Here is a 6,146-nt window from a genome sequence, read left to right on the forward strand (position 1 = left end):
CTTCTTCTGCCTCCTTTGCCTCTGCTATGCCTTCTCCAAATTTGGCCTTTAGCTTTTTCACCAATTTATCCTTTTTCTTTAATGTGGAGGTATTTTTCAATTCCATATCTACCTTTGACCTCACCACATCATATGTGTCAAAATTTGGTGCACTCTTGTCTACTTCTTCTGCTAATAGTGTTGTTATAGCTATAGATGCCTCATCTATGTTATATTTCATAGCCAAGAGGTCTTAGCCATCTAACCCTTGGTATGGCTGCTTGTATGTAAGTATATACAATATCTACAATAAAACATACATCATTTACATGTTGTTTAACTAATGAAATAGGTATCCTTAGCCTCTATTTCATGGGCTTCTTGAAATCTTCAAAATAGCTGTTCTTAAGTGTTTCAAAATTAGCTCCCATTTGTTCAATATATTCATTAACCTAAGCTACAATAGACCTATTTGTTTTCCAACTAACTTTACCAAAAGATGGAAGTTCATTTTGTACATAGAAAAATATACAAATCAAAATTGCACCAAATTTTCATTGGGCTCCCTTGGTTCTCCTTATTGCTCCTAAATTATCATTGATTTGTTGCAATGGCAATTCTGCAAATCATAAGTATGATTCTTTTTTACTAGTTTTTCACCACCATCTACTACAATGCCAGGCACACTATTGAGTCTACTAGATTGATAAAATTTGTGTGAAATAACTCTAACAAAAAAGTCAACAAGAGGATCCTGGATAGTATTTAAGGTCATCCCTCTCCTATTCCATTTTGCTCCTATATATTTCTCAATTGCTTCCTTATAGTCACTTCTGACAGTTTTGGGTCGAGCTAGGGTTGGATACCCTATTTCTTTGTAGACAATTCTCTTTGTTATTTTGACTGGGCCATCTTCCAACCATAAGCTTCCATCATGAATCATGTTGAGCACAATTCTAATCCATTCAATTTTGAAGACAGTGGAGAATTCTAGGGCACGAGTTAAACCCTTCCTTTCAAAGATTTGGAACTCTTCCTTCAAAACTCCATTTTCACACAACCTATCACAAGCTTCTCTCATCTCCATATCACCTATAGCACCAATCTTTTAGTTGTAGCATCTCCTAACATCTTGGACCATAACAAATTTAGGAGGAATTATAGATAGGGCTCCGACTAGATCATTTTTGTATGCAACTTCAAGGATAGGCTGACAATATGTTTGCGTAACTTCATTTGACACTATTTACACCTCAAACGGCTATTTCTCCAAAGATTTCCTAGAACTAGAGGCCATTTGTACGATCTAGGGTTTAAACATGAAGAAATTTAAAACTATGTAGCTTAGCACTAGTAACTATTTAAGGTTAAAAAGTTTGACCACTTCCAATGGTCTGCTCTATGAAAGGCCTACCCTATTAAAGGCTTTACACTTTTTCAAAAGTGACCTATCTAAAGGATATACAAATACTCACTTGGAATGTTACCCTGTTAAAGGATTTAGTACCTTATTGAAAGGCTTACAACATGGCTGTTAAACGAACCTATCATCATAGGATCTTCATTCCTAATATAGTGGCTAGAAAGTATTAGAATGTGTTGACCTAATGACTTACAATCTTCAATTGATGATTCCAAATCCTTGTTCTGCTCAGTCTGTTATGATCCTTCCTGATCTAATATGTCTCTGCTCAAAGTGCTAATGCTTTGTTCTAACCAACTAAATTCTACAATGCTACTCTTCCTTTAAGTCCTCACACCCCTTTGAACTTCGCTAGCATTCTCCCATACAACTTTCTTACATATTGAATTATGGGGTATTGTCCTCCTTTTAAAGGCTTTGAAGTCTTAGGGTTAGGTATGAATCTACGATCAATATTCTTCCATCTTTTCTTGCTCAATTCTTTCACTTTTCCTATTGGTTGCATGCTTTCTCCATTTTTTTGATTCGTTGCATGTTGATTACATAGAGAATGTAAAAGATTCTATCTTATCATTTTGGATCCTATGAGACATATGTTGTCATGAAATGTTCCAATATGTTCCTAGGGTCTTGGGATACCTAGAGACATATATTGTCATGAAATATGTCAAAATGGGTCATAGGTTATCCTATGACCCCTTTTGATGCAAATAAATAATTACAATATGTCTCTAGGGGTCTTGGGACCCCTAGAGACATATGTTGCAATGAAATATGTCGAAAGGGGTCATTCATTTTCCAATAACCCCTTTCAACCCATATAAATGATTATAATATGTCCCTAGGAGTCCTAGGACCCGTAAAGACATATGTTGTCATGAAATGTGTCGAAAAGAGTCATAGGTTATCTTATGACCCCCTTTGACCAATATAAATGAGAGACAATATGTCTCTAGGTGTCTTGGGACCCCTAGAGACATATGTTGTAATAAAATGTGTCGAAAGTGGTCATAAGTTATCCTATGACCCCTTTCGACCCATACAAATGATTATAATATGTCCCTAGGGTTCCTAAGATCCCTAGAGACTTATGTTGTCACGAGATGTGTTGAAAGGGGTTCTAGATTATCCTATGATCCCTTTTGACCCATGTAAATGATTATAATATGTTCCAAGGGTCTTGGGACCCCTAGAGACATATGTTTTCATGAAATGTGTCGAAAGGGGTCATAGGTTATCCTATGACCCCTTTTGACTAGATAAATGATTATAATATGTCCCTAGGGGTCTTGGAACCCCTAGAGACATATAGTGTAACAAAACGTGTTGAAAAGGGTCACAAGTTAACCTATGACCCCTTTTGACCCATATAAACTATTATAATATGTCCCTAATGGCCCTGAGACCCCTAAAGACATATGTTGTAATGAAATGTGTATAAAGTGGTCATAGGTTATACAATGACCCCCTTCAAACTATAAAAATGATTGTAATATGTCCTTAGGGGTCCTATGACCCCTACAGACATATGTTGTAATAAAACATGTCGAAAGGGGTCATTGGTTATCCTATGACCCCTTTCGACCCATATAAAAGATTATAATATGTCCCTAGTGATCCTATGAACACTAGAGACATATGTTGTAATCAAATATGTCGAAAGGGGTCATAAGTTATCCTATGACCCTTTTCAACCCATATAAACTATTCTAATAAGTCCCTAGGAATCCTGGGACCCCTAGAGACATATGTTGTCATGAAATATATCGAAAGGGGTCATAGGTTATCCTATGAACCCTTTTGACCCATATAAATGATTATAATATTTCCCTAGGGGTCCTAGGATCCCTAGAGACATATGTTGTAATGAAATATGTCAAAAGGGCTCATAAGTCATCCTATGGCCCCTTTCAACTCATACAAATGATTATAATATCTTCTTAGGGTCCTAGGACCCCTAGAGATACATCATGTCATGAAATGTTTCGAAAGGGGTCATAGGTTATCCTATGACCCCTTTTGACCCATATAAATGATTATAATATGTCCCTTGGTGTCCTAGGACCCTTAGAGACATATGTTACAATGAAATATGTCGAAAGGGGTCATAGGTTTTTCGATGACCCCTTTCGACCCATATAAATGATTACAATATGTCCCTAGGGGTCTTGGGACCCCTAGAGACATATGTTCTAATGAAATGTGTTAAAAGGGGTCATAGGTTATCCTATGACCACTTTCAACCTATATAAATGATTATAATATGTCCTTATGGGTCCTAGGACCCCTAGAGACATATGTTTTCCTGAGATATGTCAAAAGGGGCATAGGTTATCCTATGAGCCCTTTCGACCCATATAAATGATTATACTATGCTCCTAGGGTCCTAGGACCCCTAGAGACATATGTTGTCATGAAATGTGTTGAAAGGGGTCATAGGTTATCTTATGACCCCTTTTGACCCATATAAACAATTATAATATGTCCCTAGGGGACCTCAGACCCTTAGAGACATATGTTGTAAAGAAATGTGTCGAAAGAGGTCATAGATTTTTCCATGACCCATTTTGACTCATATAAAGTATTATAATATGTCCCTAGGGGTCCTGGGACCCTTAGAAACATATGTTGTAATTAAATGTGTCGAAATGGGTCATAGGTTATCCCATGACCCCTTTCCACCCATATAAATGATTATAATATGTTCATAGGAGTCCTAGGACCCCTAAGGACATATGTTATCATGAAACATGTTGAAAGGGGTCATAAGGTTATCTTATGACTCCTTTCGACCCATATAAATGATTATAATATGTCACTAGGGGTCTTAAGACCCCTAGAGACATATGTTTTAATGAAATGTGATGATAGGGGTCATAGAGCTTATAATCTGACACTTTTGAAACCATAGAAATGATTATAATATGTCCCTAGGGATCTTATGACCCCTATAGACATATGTTGTAATGAAATATGTCGAAAGGAGTCATAGGTTATCCTAAGACTCCTTTTGACCCATATAAACAATTCTAATATGTCCCTAGGGTTCCTAGGACTCCTAGAGACATTTGTTGTCATGAAATGTGTCAAAAAGGGTCATAAGTTAGAGACATTTGTTGTCATGAAATGTGTCAAAAGGGGTCATAGGTTAGAGACATTTGTTGTCATGAAATGTGTCAAAAGGGGTCATATGATAACCTATGACCCCTTTTGACCCATAAAAATGATTATAATATGTCCTTTTGGGTCCTAGGACCCCTAGAGACATATGCTATAATAAAATGTGTCAAAAGGGGTCATAGGTCATTCTATGGCCCCTTTTGACCCATATAAATGATTATAATATGTTCTTAGGGTCTTAGGACCCCTTGAGACATATATTGTCATGAAATGTGTCAAAAGGGGTCATAGGCTAACCTATGACCTCTTTTGACCCATATAAACAATTATAATATGTCCCTAAGGGTCTTGGGACCCCTTGAGACATATGTTGCAATACAAATGTGTGGAAGGGTTCATAAGTTTTTTGATGACCCCTTTCGACCCATATAAATGATTATAATATGTCCTTAGAGGTCCTGGGACCCTAAGAGACATATGTTGTCATGAAATGTGTCGAAAGGGGTTATAGGTTATCCTATGACCCCTTTTGACTCATATAAACAACTATAATATATCCCTAGGGGTCTTGGGGACCTCTATAGACATATGTTATAATAAAATGTGTCAAAAGGGGTCATATGTTAATTTATGACCCCTTTCAACCTATATAAATGATTATAATATGTCCTTAGGGGTCCTAAGACCCCTAGAGACATATGTTATCATGATATGTGTTGAAAGGGGTCATAGGTTACCCTATGACCGCTTTTGACCCATATAAATTATTATAATATGTTCCTAGGGTCCTAAGACCCATAGAGACATATGTTGTCATGAAATGTGTCAAAAGGGGTCATAGCCTATGACCCCTTTTGACCCATATAAATTATTATAATATGTCCCTAGGGGTTCTGAGACCCCTAGAGACATATTTTGTAATGAAACATGTCATAACCTATGAACTCTTTTGACCCATATAAACGATTATAATATGTCCCTAGGGGTCTTGGGACCCCTAAAGACATATGTTGTAATGAAATGTGTCAAAGGGGATCATAGGTTCTACAATGACACCCTTCAAATCATAGAAATGATTGTAATATGTCCCTAGGGTTCTTATGACCCCTAAAGACATATGTTGTAATGAAATATGTCAAAAGGGGTCATAGGTTATCCTATGAGCTTTTTCAACCCATATAAATGATTATAATATGTCCTTAGGAGTCCTAGGACCCCTACAAACATATGTTGTAATGAAATATTTTGAAAGGGGTCATAGGATACCTTTCGACCCATATAAATTATTATAGTATGTTCCTAGGGGTCCTAAGACCCCTCGAGACATATGTTGTCATTTAATGGGTCAAAATAGGTCATAGGTTACCCTATGACCCCTTTGAACCCATTTAAACACATGATTTATGTCCCTAGGGGTTCTAGGACCCCTAAGAATATATATTATCATATAATGTATTGAAATGGGTCATGGGGTACTCTATGACCCCTTTCAACTCATTTGAACACATGATATATTTTCTTAGGGGTTATAGGACCCCTATCAACATGTGTTATCATTTAATGGGTCAAAAGGGGTCATAGGGAACCCTATGACCCCTTTCAGCCCATTCAAACACATGATGTA

This window comes from Cupressus sempervirens, chromosome 4 (genome assembly GCF_028749045.1).
Source record: "Cupressus sempervirens isolate cs-2001-9-10 chromosome 4, ASM2874904v1, whole genome shotgun sequence".
Taxonomy (NCBI): Eukaryota; Viridiplantae; Streptophyta; class Pinopsida; order Cupressales; family Cupressaceae; genus Cupressus; species Cupressus sempervirens.